Source organism: Rhipicephalus microplus, unplaced genomic scaffold (genome assembly GCF_043290135.1).
Source record: "Rhipicephalus microplus isolate Deutch F79 unplaced genomic scaffold, USDA_Rmic scaffold_20, whole genome shotgun sequence".
NCBI lineage: Eukaryota > Metazoa > Arthropoda > Arachnida > Ixodida > Ixodidae > Rhipicephalus > Rhipicephalus microplus.
In genome coordinates this window covers 6,808,686-6,822,268 of record NW_027464593.1, presented here as the reverse complement: position 1 = coordinate 6,822,268, position 13,583 = coordinate 6,808,686, and the positions used below count along the sequence as shown (strand labels likewise).

Below are 13,583 nucleotides of genomic sequence, written 5' to 3'. Positions count from 1 at the left end.
CTTCTGCATAATATAAGCAATATAAATAAATGAATATATCTATATATATATATATATATATATATATATATATATATATATATATATATATATATATATGCCCATTGCTATTCATAGTCATGGTGCAACTGAAAGTCTGCCCGAAAAATAACGTGTGCAAAATGGTGTTGCCAACGTGCAGCATATCTCACAAAATTTACTTATTGCGTATCGCAAGCATGCTTGGATGCACGCAGTAAAGTAAAAAAAAGCATGTTCACTAAAGGCAACCTGTGCATCAGGGTCGCTTCATATATAGAGATTAGAATGAAAATAATTCCTATAGACATGAAGTCACGCATACCAACAGTAAGAAATTTGCTCCGCAAAGTAAGCAAAACCGAAATATAATTATGAATGTACAACAACATGCTGCGTATACCTCTCATTCCTCGTTGTAAGCAGAACTGTCCTTGACCTGTCAAACGCACTTCGCCCTGACGATGACTACGCCATCTACGCTTAACAAAGATTAAGATTAACAATTAACGATGTCTTTTTCGATCGGGTGGTTAATCGCAATAATGCGTTTTTTAAGACTAGTTCGTTCAATGATGCGGCGAGAGGTCATTGCTACAAACGGTCACTGCACCTGTCGTTCACTGTATTTAGAGTACTTCTTACAGTACTGCCCCGCCGCCGTGGTCTATTAGGTATTGTACTCGGCTGCTACCCCGGAGGTCTCGGGATCGAATTCTGGATGATGCGGCTGCACTTTCGACGGAGGCGAAAATGTTGCAGGCCCGTGTGCTCATTTTTGGGTGCACGTTAAAGTGGTCTAAATTTAGACCACGTGGTCTAAATTTCTGGAGCTCACCACTACGGCGTCTACCATAACCACATGGTGGTTTTGGGACGTCAAACGCCACTTATCAATCAATCATTCTTACGGTACTTTTACTTACTCGCTTCACCACCATAGGCGTTGGGCGAGGGGGAATCTCAAGACTTAATGTACATGTGCGCCATCTGCTTAAACTACCGCCGATAATGACGTCACAGAGAATAGCTGATGCCTCGGCCCCCCCACCCCCCCGTCAGGTTGGTGTGAACCTGCCCCCCGAAAAAAATTTCTGGCTACGCCCCTGTTTTTTACTATGTAACCTCACCCCCTCTGTAATGTATTTTTACCCAAAGGGTACTATATAGATAAATAAATTAATTAATAAATTGATAAATAAATATATATATAAATAACTCAGTTAACTGTTTTTGTGCAAGTAAACATTTCTAGCAAGACGCGACAGTGGTGCACAGCTGAGTTGGTGTTTTCCATTCGGCAAGACAGCAGTAAATGCCACGGAAAGCAAGCGCCAGGAAGGTTCTTTTCAGATATTTTTTTTATTATATGTGACAAACGTATACAGTGAAGCGCAAATTGATTTCAAAACAGAGTGAAGTGTTTATTTGGCCTTTTAGCAGCATTTCCCAAAGCCATGTTCTCGTGATGTTTTCTTGTGTTTATTCCGTGTAGTGTCGAACTCCTTATCGACATCGTAATCAGTACCTGCAAAAGATACGCTCAAAATGGTAACCATTTCACGACAGTGTAAAACACGACAACAATCTACAAATATGGGAACTCGGGGCATTCCGTTGCTAATTATTTTGCAATCAACAGTGGTACTCTGCAAGGAGCTATGCTGTCACCCGTGTTATTCAATTTAGGAATGACCACGGCCGCGGAAAAACTGAACCAGATTGACCATACACGTTTTGAAGTATACGTCCACGACATAGCCATATAAACCACCGATGGTTGCATAGGGCCGACTGAGACAAGACTGCAAGAGAGCGTACACACCGTGGAAAGCACTTGGTGAAACGGGATTAAGCTTTTCGGAGCCCATGTCTCAGCTTTTGTTCCTAAAGACCTAAGAAACACAAAGGACGGCAAGGAACACAAGCTTTTCTAGCGCTGTCACGATGAATTCATGATCAATCAGGTCGAAAATAATAGAGCTTTAGGCTCCCACAAAAACGCTGGAGGTGGTGACCTAAATGCTAATCAACCAATTATCAAGAAAACAGACCAAGTCATCAAGCTGCTAAAGAGAATCACCAACCGACAGCGGGGCTTTGGTGAGGACAGTACTTTGACAGTATGTGGGGTTTCACGTCCCAAAACCACCATATGATTATGAGATGCCGAAGTGATCGACTCCGGAAATTTCGACCACCTGGGGTTCTTTAACGTGCATCCGAATCTGAGCACACGGGCCTAAACCTTTTCCGCCTCCATCGAAAATGGAGCCGCTACAGCCGGGATTCGATCCCGTGACCTGCGGGTAAGCAGCCAAGTACCTTAGCCACAAGACCACCATGGGGGGGGGGGGGGCGAGAACAGTGCTTTAAGACTAGTACACCTTCTCGCTCTCCATCACTTCACCTACGAAGCAGGTCTACTAAAATGGTTGCAGGCCAAACTGAACAAGCTACGTCGACACTAGAATGATAAATCTGGTCAGGGCTATCCTAGGTACATCCATCAGCACCTCCGAGGAGAAACGCATGAGCCTAGATGTGCACATACGACGGAGGACATAGTGGAAGTGCAACAGATGGCACAGCAGGAAAAATTGACAAAAGCGCCAGCGGGTAGGCTGATACTCGAAGAGATCGGTCAGCCCCAAAAAGTCAAGGTACCCAATGGAGGGCGAAGTGGAGTTATGTGCGAGCTTACTAACGTAATCAGAACTACGGCGCTCTCAAAAACCGTGCACCCTAAACACATTGTTAGCAGTATAAAAGGGAGAGCAAAGGCTCTACTAAATGAAACTGAACAAAATGGACCACAGGTGGTCCACGTGCTCACCGCCTGCAGGAAAGGCGAAGAGGCCTACACGGCCGGGGTGGTCGGCAACGAAGATGAGGTACGCGACGCCATCACCACACTATCTAAAAAAATTCATAGTTGACGGATCATGCGAGAGGCCTTTGTCCTGCAGTGGGCGTAGTCATGCTGATAATGATGATGTCTCTGTGCCTGGAGGGAAACTTATCGGTAAACTCGACGCCATATTCGAAACTGAAATTCGATAGTGTTCTGCACATAAGGGACAAGTGAACAAGACTGGAATGAACCTAAAGGAGGTGACGAAGGACGTCGCACGAGGACTCGCCTCGCCGATTATAACCAGATCAACGCTTACACTACCATTCCGGGTATCATAAATATAATTTATGGACTTGGAACAATATAACAGTATAGTACTACACGGGGCGTAAGCAATTACCAGTGCCTCACGGAAAGTTGAACGGGGCTTACGCAGTCACGCTACGTTTTTACTGGAAACCGGGACTTACCCCCCTTCGTATTATCTTAAAGGCGTTCCCCCCGAAAGCAAGGTTCGAAAATGGGAGAACCCTTAAGCTTCCCCTTTAAGTGCTTAATGCGGTAGTGATACCCTGTCCGCAATGTGTACTTCAACTTCTTAGTGCACCCTTTTTATTGTATCGTGTTACTTCAGAAGTTTATATTGTGGATTACTACAATATAATCGATAAAGTTAAAGGTGGCTTGTGTAAATGATGTTTAAGCATATGGCTGTTTTCTGTGTAATTAATAGAGGTCACATTCATTCACTCTGTGTGATGGGCAGCATGCTTTAAACCACGAGTTATTATGCGCATGAAATTTTTCGACTTTCTATGCACCCACTACGTAGTCTAGAGAGAATACGCGCAGCACTGCGTGCGCCTCTTGCAATGGGCAGCCGGCTTTAAGCCATGAAGTTATTTCGTAATAAGATGTTCTGCCACCCGATAGCGATGTATTGTCGATAGCAAGCTTATAACACTAACTCGCCGACGTGTTATTTGGACTAGTTTGGCTGATGGTAGCCACAAACTGGTGGGTGCTATTGCCGAAATAATACCTCGGTATGCAAGGATGGTTAGTCAGAATCTATAAAAATCTTCGCAACAGTACCCATATGTGCACGGCGCTAGCGGTAACCAAACTGTTTTAGGACATGCTGTGGAGCGTTCGTGTTAAGCTTGCTGACAACCGTACGCTTGCATCACGCAATAGCACTGTGATATACATGTTATATTGTCACGACGTACGTCAAAACAGAGGTCTTGCCGCAGAGATTGAGACACTAGAAGCAGGTCGATATTTTTTAATTAAAACGTGCAAGCGAGTTTTTCTTTTTTGTTCATTTCGTAGTCCTTCGTGGCACATGCACAACTGCCATCGTCTGTCTTGAGCAATCACGTGACATTTGCCTCCCTCCGAAAGAAGCATCGTCCCGATGCGCAACTTAGGTGCTCTATATACCAGGCGTATGAAGTGGTCGTACGAAAACGGCAACCGGGAGCTAATTAACTCGATAAATACGGTTTCATACGCACGAGTTGCACGACTTCGGGCAAATGCTTTTGGCGTCTAGAACTACAATCAGTGTCGGGAACAACTTCGTAGTTCACGTCGTTCAAGCGTCGCGTGACGCTTTATGGACCAAAGTACCGTCTTAGCAGTTTCTCACACAGTCCACGTCGACGTATCGGAATCCAGACCCACACTTTGTCGCCTGGTGCGTAGCTAATAAACTGGTGTCGGGTGTCGTAGCGTTGTGTATCTTGATGCTGCTGATGACAGATGCGCACGCGCGCGAGCTGTCTGATTTCTTCGGCACGCTGAGTGAATTCTTCGGCGTCTACATGGATGTCGTCACACTCATGCTGCAACATGGCGTCCAATGTTGTCATGACTTCGCGACCATAGATCAGACTGAATGGTGTCATGCCAGTGGTTTCTTGTCACGCAGTGTTATAAGCAAAGGTCACGTACGGCAATATCTGCTCGCAGGTTTTATGTTCCGTGTCAACGTACATGCTGATCATGTCTGTGACGGTCCTATTGAGGCGCTCCGTCAGTCCGTTTGTCTGCGGATGGCATGCAGTTGTTCTCCGGTGAGCTGCACAGCTTAGTCTGAGAACCGACTCCAAAAGCTCTGCGGTGAAGGCAGGTCCTCTGTCTGTGATCACTGTTGTCGGAGCGTCACGCCGAAGGACGATGTTTTCAATGAAGAATTGAGCGGCTTCTGCTGCTGTGTCGCGCTGCATAGCTTTAGTCTCCGCATAACGGTACAGGTAATCAGTGACCACAATAATCCACCTGTTCCCTGTTGTGGAAGTTGGAAAGGGACCCAGGAAATCCATTCCAATCTGGGTGAACGGCTTTTCTGGTGCTTTGACTGGATTTAAAACACCGGCTGGCTTGCTGGGTGGCGCTTTGCGTCTTTGGCAGTCGGTGCAAGTTTGCACGTGATGATTAACAGCAGCAGGTAACTTTGGCCAGTAGTACTTGCATCGCAGTCGGCACAATTTTCGGGTGTAGCCTAGATGACCAGAAGTTGCTTCATCATGGCATGCTTCCATAATTTCCTTTCGAAGAGAGGCAGGCACGACGAGCAAGTGCGGGTTACCGGTTGGTGACAAGTTTTTCTTATAGAGAACATCGTTTCTCAAGCAAAAAGATGGTAGTCCTCTAGCAAATAACCGTGGCACGTCTTTACGTCGTCCTTCTAAATATTCAATGAGTGGTAACAGCTCAGGGTCACTGTGCTGCTCTCGTGCAATAGTGGCCGTGTTCACAACTCCCAAAAATGCCACGTCGATGTTTTCGTCATCAGGAGCGACAGTTTCCACTGGCGACCGTAAGAGACAGTCGGCGTCGGTGTGCCTCTTCCCAGATTTATAGACGACGGTCATGTCAAACTCTTGAAGCCTTAGGCTTCAGTGCGCCAAACGACTACATGGATCTTTGGGGTTGGTGAGCCAGCACAAAGAGCGATGGTCGCTAACAACCTTGAAGGAGCGGCCGTACAAATACGGACGAAATTTGATGACTGCCCACACCACGGCAAGACACTCCTTCTCGGTGGTCGAGTAGTTCTCCTCCGTGCGACAGAGAGTTCTGCTGGCGGAGGCTATCACTCTTTCACAGCCATCTTGCCACTTCACCAGAATGGCACCTAGACCTACATTGCTGGCGTCAGTGTGATTGCTCCTGTTCACCCCAAAAGAAGGGGACGTCTTCACGTGTGAGTCGTGTCATTGCGCCGCCATATACGAAAAGTCCTCGATAAATCGCCGGTAATAGGCGCACAACCCTAAGTAGCGTCTCAGAGCCTTTTTGTCACGCGGTGCAGGAAATTGCGCTACGGCGTCTATTTTTGCCGGGTCAGGTCGAACACCCTCATGACTGACGACGTGGCCTAAGAAGCTGAGTTTGTCGAAACCAAAATGACATTTTTCTAGTTTTAAAGTCAGCCCGGCCAAGCGTATGGCTTGGAGTACGGTGAATATAGGCTGAGATGTTCCTCGAATGATGCTGAGAATACAACATCGCCCAGATAGACCAAGCATGTTTGCCACTTCAGGCCCAATAGTACGGTGTCCATGAGACGCTGAAAAGTGGCTGGTGCCGAGCACAACCCAAAATGAAGCACCCTAAATTCATAAAGGCCATCAGGCGTTACAAAGGCCGTTTTTTCACGATCTCTCTCGTCGACTTCTATCTGCTAGTAGCCGCTGCGGAGGTCCATTGAAGAGAATTAGCGCGCATTACGTAGCCGATCGAGTGAATCGTCTATGCGGGGCAGTGGATAGACGTCTTTCTTCGTGACTTGGTTCAACTTGCGACAATCAATACAGAAACGCAAGCTGCCGTCTTTCTTCTTGACCAAAACCACGGGGGACGCCCAAGGACTTTTTGAAGGTTGTATGACGTCATCCACGAGCATCTTCTGTACTTGCTTCTGAATCTCCTTGCGTTTTTTCGGAGCCACACGGTAGGGGTTCTGCCAAATCGGTCGCGTGTTGTCTTCAGTAATGATGTGGTGCTTGGTCAATGGTGTCCGCTGGATCTTTAACGTACGTGAAAAGCAGTCTTCAAATTGGTGTACAAGTCCAAGCAGGCACTTCCTATCCGAGCGTGGTAGCGTGGAGCTGATGTCCACCGACAAAGTTGTCGAGGCAGGGACTGTCGCGTCGTCTGGTTGCAAAGCACAGAAATCCCCTGCTTGGTCTATATCGTCGAAGTAGGCAATTGTGGTACCCTTCTGGATTTGACGGCGCTCGTTGCTGAAGTTTGTCAGGAGCACTTCTTCCTGTCCACCAGTAAGCGTTAGGATGCCTCTCGCGATGAAAATGCCTTGCGTGAGCAAAAGAGTGACTATGTGCTCCACTATCACGTCTTTATAGGAAGGGCACCCACTGGACACAGACACAAGGCAGCAGGATCTCGGTGGCAGCGTCAGATCGTTGGCTATTCGCAAACGGCCGCGTAGTTCGTCGCTACTCTCGTCGACATACGGATGTGCGCAAAACGTCACCTTACGTTGAGGGATGTTGATAACAGCGCCATGATCTCGAAGAAAATCCATGCCCGAAATTAGCTCTTTACAGTAGTCTGGCAACAGGACGAAAGTGGCTGTGAAGCTACAATCCCCAATGCGAAGTCGAGTTGTGCATTTACCCGTGGGAGTCATCAGCTGACCACCAGCACTCCTTATGTGCGGCCCTGTCCACGGTGTCTTGACCTTTCTAAGGTGGTCGGCGAGTTCTTGTCGCATGATTGAGAAGTCGACGCCAGTGTCGACCAGTGCTGTAACGTGATGTCCGTCAATGAAAACGCCAGGATCAGCACGTACAACTTCACCGGCATTAGTATTCGTTGTCGTATTTGTCGTCGCATTCGTCGTCGTATTTGTCGTGGTTGTCGTCATATCTTTTTGCGATGATAGGGGGAACTTTTCGATGTCTCGACAATTGGCAACCTTGCCCCCGGAGGTCGCCGCAGTTAGTTTCCCCAGCGCGGGCTAGGCGAACGGCCTCTGGTGACGTCCGCGTAGCTCTGAGGTAAGTCACGTCGACGCGCAGGAGATGGAGATCGCCAGCGACGTGGTGTAATTGCTTGGCCAGTCGACAGTTGATCGGCATCATGGGCACGATGGTCTCTAGAGCGGAAAGAAGCGGGACGAAAAAAGTTCCTGAACCCGGAATCGCTATGACGGCAATAGCGTGCAATGTGACCTGGTTCTCCGCAGCGGAAGCATATAGGTCGACGGTCGGCCATGCGCCACAAATCAATTCGGCAAACTGGTGGTCGTCTCATGGAATCCCGTTGCCACGAAGGTACGGCAGCGGGTCGTGGCTAGAAGGGTGTCGCCACAAATGACGGTGGAGGACGACGAACCGCATCAGCGTAGGTCGCTGGATGTAGCTCAGGATTTGGCGCGGGTGGTGTAACGGCTTGCCTCAATTCATGGCGGACGATTTCGGCAACAGACGCGACGGGCGGTTGGGTAGGAGAGACGAAGAGGGCCCGAAGTTCCTCACGCAATATTTCCCTAATCATTTGTCGCAGGGAACTTTCACATACGGCAGTGTTCTCAGCTGCAGCACTTACTGCCGTGTGGTTCGGCAGGCGGTCAAAGTGTCGGTATCGTTGTCCCAGTGCGCGCTCAATGACAGTCGCCTCTCTTACGAATTCATCTACAGTTGTAGGTGGATTTCGCACGAAGCCCTCAAACACTGGTTCTTTGACACCCTGCATTAGGTGACGCACCTTCTTCGCCTCGGGCATGTCAGGGTCAGCTCGTCGAAACAGACGGATCATACCCTCTGCGTACATGGTGGCTGTTTCGTTGGGTTTTTGTACGCGAACCTCAATCAGTTGCTGTGTGCGATCCCGTCGGTACAAGTTCGAAAATGTGGCGAGGAGGCTTCGACGGAAATCTTCCCAAGATTGGAAAGTAGCCTCGTGGTTCTCGTACCACGTGCGAGCGCTATCTTTCTGGGAGAAATATGCACGGCCAAGTTTGTGCTGTTCGTTCCAGTGGTTCGAACGGGTCGAACAGCGACCCGTTCGAACTGTTCGAGCCAGTCCTCGACATCCTCGTACTCTTCCCCATGGAAAACTTCAGGAACGCGAGGATGTTCAAGAGTCGCCTGGGAGAGAAGAGTGGTCTGTGATGTAAGGGTAGCCGTGGATGTGGTAGGAGCTGCCATGGTGGTTAGAGGGGGAACAGGTGCGGACTCCGGACTTAGGCCTAGTAGGCGCCGACTGAATCGGTGCACCGGAGTCATGACGAGGGGCTGGGTCTCTGGACTAGGTGAACGGTTCCGAGCAAGACTGTCCTGCATCCGGTTGTAGGCTCCAGCACCTCTACCAGTGTCGCGACGTCAAAACAGAGGTCTTGCCGCAGAGATTGAGACACTAGAAGCAGGTCGATCTTTTTTAATCAGAACGCGCATGCGAGTTCTTCTCTTTTGTTCATTTCGTAGTCCTTCGTGGCACATTCACAACTGCCATCGTCTTTTTTGAGCAAGCACGTGACAATATTGTGAAGCCTGCATACGGGCTGTGTGTTTGTAAAACATTACGTTAATTCCTGTGCATTTCCAAGCTGAAAAAGTAACTTCAATTGTACTTCCGGGCAGAGGCTATAGGACCTTGGAGTTAGTTTCTATGCAGTGCTTGTAGTACAATTGTCGCTTTATTACTGCAACAGTGCAACTTCTTGCAATACTATGTGCTAATTCAGTACGCATTCTAATAATTACCTTGATTAAAAAGGCTTGGCGCGCAAACGGCCTTAGTTCAATCTTCACTTGCACCTGGAAATATTTATTAGCTAGTTTATTTACATCTTTCCAGAGCTTTTGCTCACGCACAATGTAATGACTTTTTGTTCACCACCAACGAGGCCGACGCCGACATGTACACTGATGCCGACACACGAATTTCTGTGAAAGGAGCTTTTTAACGTTGTCGCGTTGAAACACGTGGTCAGACACCACACACGGCATGACCTTGACTACCACAGGATGGGCTGCGTTGTCGGAATATGCCGCAGCTTATGCTGAGGGCAAATTTAGGAGCAATCTTTCAGAAAAATAAGCGCTTTCATTGGTGCTAGCCAGTACCTACACGAAAATAAGGTCTTCACCTTGTTTTAGGTAAAACTCCACTTTTGTTGTGAAATTATTTAAAACGAAACACACGTGTTGGGTGTGCGAATAGAGTAATGGTGTTCTACAAAGGGTGTTTTGAAGGAAATTAATCATACTCCGTAAAATTGTTCATTATACCAAAGTCCCGATAACTTTTCCAGCCTCTTTACTCAGCCTTCCAGCCACACTTGGGGAAACGTAGGTGTCGACATGGCATGGCAGCACACCACTGGTGATGTGAAAGTAAAGAGAAGTTTTGTCCTTGTCGTTCTGAAAATGCCTTGTCGACGAGGCAGTGGGCCCTTCATTTCATTTGGTTAGACAAGACGATGTAGGAAAAGAGGTCAGTGGCACTTACGCAAAGGAGTCTAAACAATTTAGTTTGTTGTGTGGAAGAAGCTCACATCATTTTCTGCTTCAAGTTTGTCATCAATTGACCTGTTGCAAAAGCTACTATTTGGAAGTTATGAGCTTCGTGAGAACAGCGAAAAAAACATGGCTGCCTACCATGCCTGTTTACATTTGTTGTTTCACGCGATAGTGCTAAAAATCTCGTTTCACAGAAATTCCGGCGTCGGCGTCGTTGGTTACGAGTGCAACATCATCACCTTTGCATGACCGAAAAATCGAGAGAGATGCAGACAAAGCAAACCCAACAACCTTCTGTGTCCGAGTGGAGATCGAACCCTGGTCGTTCGTGTGGCCAGCGGGTGTTCTACCACGCTTCTACGCTTCTGCTTGTCAACACAGTGAAAATAACTTGCTGTGCTTGGAAATGCAATGAAACTAACTTTCATGCTTTACAAGCAGACGCGTGCTGCATACATTCTTCAAAATACAACATAAAATATTGCCGTAACACTGCGTGGTACAAGCAGACGTTCCCATCGGGCATCAGAAGATGGGATTATAATAATGCCTTCCTAATTGAAAGCCGGTCACCCACTTCATTAGGTACGCGCGTTACTGCACCCTTGACGCCACTTGCAGGTGCATAGCAAGTTCGGAAAGATTATACACACTATAACTGTGTGAAGTATGCACCAGGAACAGACAATCGCTAACGCGTTAAAGTCCTAAAGCCGAAGCTTAACACTCCCCCAACTTCGGTGCCAAACTTCATTATGTCTGTGTAAATTACATACTGTGAAATTTTTGCTAACTCTTTCCATGATTCTGATTTGTTTACGTTATATCGCGTTCTTCTTCTCACGTTATCTTTTTCATGGCTGCTCAAGCTGGTCGTAACGGACTGAAAGTGGCAACATGGCAAGTCATTGTTGTGATTCGTCCAGTCTTGACGACGTTTCTACTCATAATCAGAAGGAATAAACCTGAAAACATTGTGCCGTTTTCTGCAGTTTATATGCACACCACAGCCACGCGCTTTGGCTGGCTGTACTCATGCAAGTGTCTAAATCAGGCATACTTCATCTGCCTAACTATATTTCACAGACCATTTTTCAGTGGTTTCTGCTTTACTCTGCTGAAACTGTTGTGTCCTTTTGACGAGTTTTATTACAATACTGTGAATATTGAACTATTATTTTTTGCAGGCACTTGGCGCAACGACAATTATTGTTGCAAATGCCTAAATGAATACTACCCTAATTTCTGCAGTAGGCACGCAAAAGTACCCCATTGGTCAAATCAGTAACTTAAAATACCTGTAGAGTCAATTGAGGCTTTGCTGGGTGTCATTTCACCCACTTAAGAGCGTCACCTGCTAGAGTCGCCCGACTCACCAAGAAATAGTAGTGTGACCCTACGCAAGAGATTCCTTTCAAGAGGGTCAGGGGACTCTCCGAAAAGAATGGCACATACTTTTTTATTTTGCATTGTATTACTACAGACGATAAAAGACAACAACAGCTGCGTATCCTAAAGCAGCTGCTTGCCTTATTTCCCATAACATCCAGACTTCTTCCATGGCATTCGTTGCTTAAAAACTATCACTTCGTTCAGGAGAATTTTGTCTAACTTTAAAGCGCACTCAGAAGGCTTTGTTTGAGAACGCCTACTCACTTTTTGCGTGTTACTTAGTTTCAATTGGAGATTTTCAGTGATCTTAGTGCACCAAGAAGATAATGCCTATAAGAATATTTTTTGTGTTTCACTGGCAAAAACTCAAGATAAACAAAAGCTACAACTCTACCAAGTTTTCCAAACCCAGTAGTGATATGCATTATCATTTACACATGTTTCGGGTGAATTCTCAATGTGCCTCTTACAATGTTTACGGTGCGTTGTGTCAAGCTTTGTGGAAGTTTGGTGAAGCGTTGCGTGAAAAAAGGAAAATGGGCGCCGTGCGCTGGCATCCGCCATATAGAACAAAGCTTTGCGTGCAAAATGAGTAAAATATAAAGAAAAAACAAAAGGAGCGCAATATATTTATGTTGAGTCATTCGAGTCAACTTCTGCACACCTTGCATTAGCGTTGCGCGAGTTGTAGCAAATAGCTGCTCTCTCGGAACATAGCAACTCTCTAGTTTTAGAACCACGACCACTCGTCATTACTTCTCACTCTACATATGTCACGCCAGTCTCAATATTTTATTACTACTACGTTTTACTTACCATTAAACGTGAGGAACTTTAAACCCTTATACAGGCATCTAACGTTACCATATTTCACATTTGATATCTCCTGTCGCTCTTTGACCATCTAATGGTCTGTGCGTCAAAAACCATTGCATATGATCAAAACAGTTGGCATATTTCAGCTGTTTTGCCAACATAACTTCGACGTGGCAACTTGTAATGTATATAGATAACATGAAGGTTCCTAAATATATTTAATAGTGCAAGAAAATAAAAAGAAAAGTATAACATACCGCATCGAAGGAACACCACGCTGCCAATTTTTGAATCATCGCCTTCCTTATTTGCCGTGAGGCCCGTATTTTTGGGGATTGTACAGCTGCCTCTGTAGGTCCCGCCGTTGTTTCGGGGTTAACATGTTGACATTTTGTGGGAAAGGTTTCTGCCGGCGGGGTAGGTGGAAACGGTTATTAGAGCCAGGAAAGTGTGGTCGAAAGCCGAGAGAAGAAGCCAACCCCGGGTTTGGTTGAGGAAGGGGTAGTGCAAACGCCCATGGACCTCTATCTTCTATCGCGGACAGAAGAAAGACTACAACAACGAAGGCGATTATCGGCGTAGAAGCGGAGCCCTTCATAACAGATGTATGGTGCACGATGCACCTCGCCGCCATTCAGAGCTGTTATATACCACCGTTCACAATTAAGCGAGCTCGAATTTTCTAATGCATCAATGTTGGTAGATGTCTTTATTGTGATTTAGAGCGATCGAAGATAACTGCTCGCATATTTACGCAGTGTTACATCTCTTAACTTGCCACTATCTTTCAATCTAAGCACGAACGCTTGAGACATTGCTGCTTCATCTTCAGAAATTTTCTGAAGAAATGTCGCTGACGTGTTATACATCACATTAATATTGAGTTAGAGCATTGTGTAAAATGAGACCATGCACAGTTGGAGGTGAAACTTTAGGTTATTCCTAATGTTGGTATCATACGCATTGGAATTGTATATGTGCATGAAATTCAGTTTTTATTT

The 13,583-nt window shown here is 46.5% G+C and overlaps 1 long non-coding RNA gene across 1 annotated transcript; it reads right to left on the bottom strand.

The window, feature by feature from the left end:
- Nucleotides 1-1,361: 1,361 nt before the first annotated feature.
- Nucleotides 1,362-13,096, bottom strand: LOC119181093 (uncharacterized). The gene is made up of 2 exons (XR_005111151.2): nucleotides 12,840-13,096; nucleotides 1,362-1,546 (listed from the first exon to the last, which is right to left on the bottom strand). It is a non-coding gene; the product is annotated as an uncharacterized LOC119181093 (long non-coding RNA).
- Nucleotides 13,097-13,583: the final 487 nt, after the last annotated feature.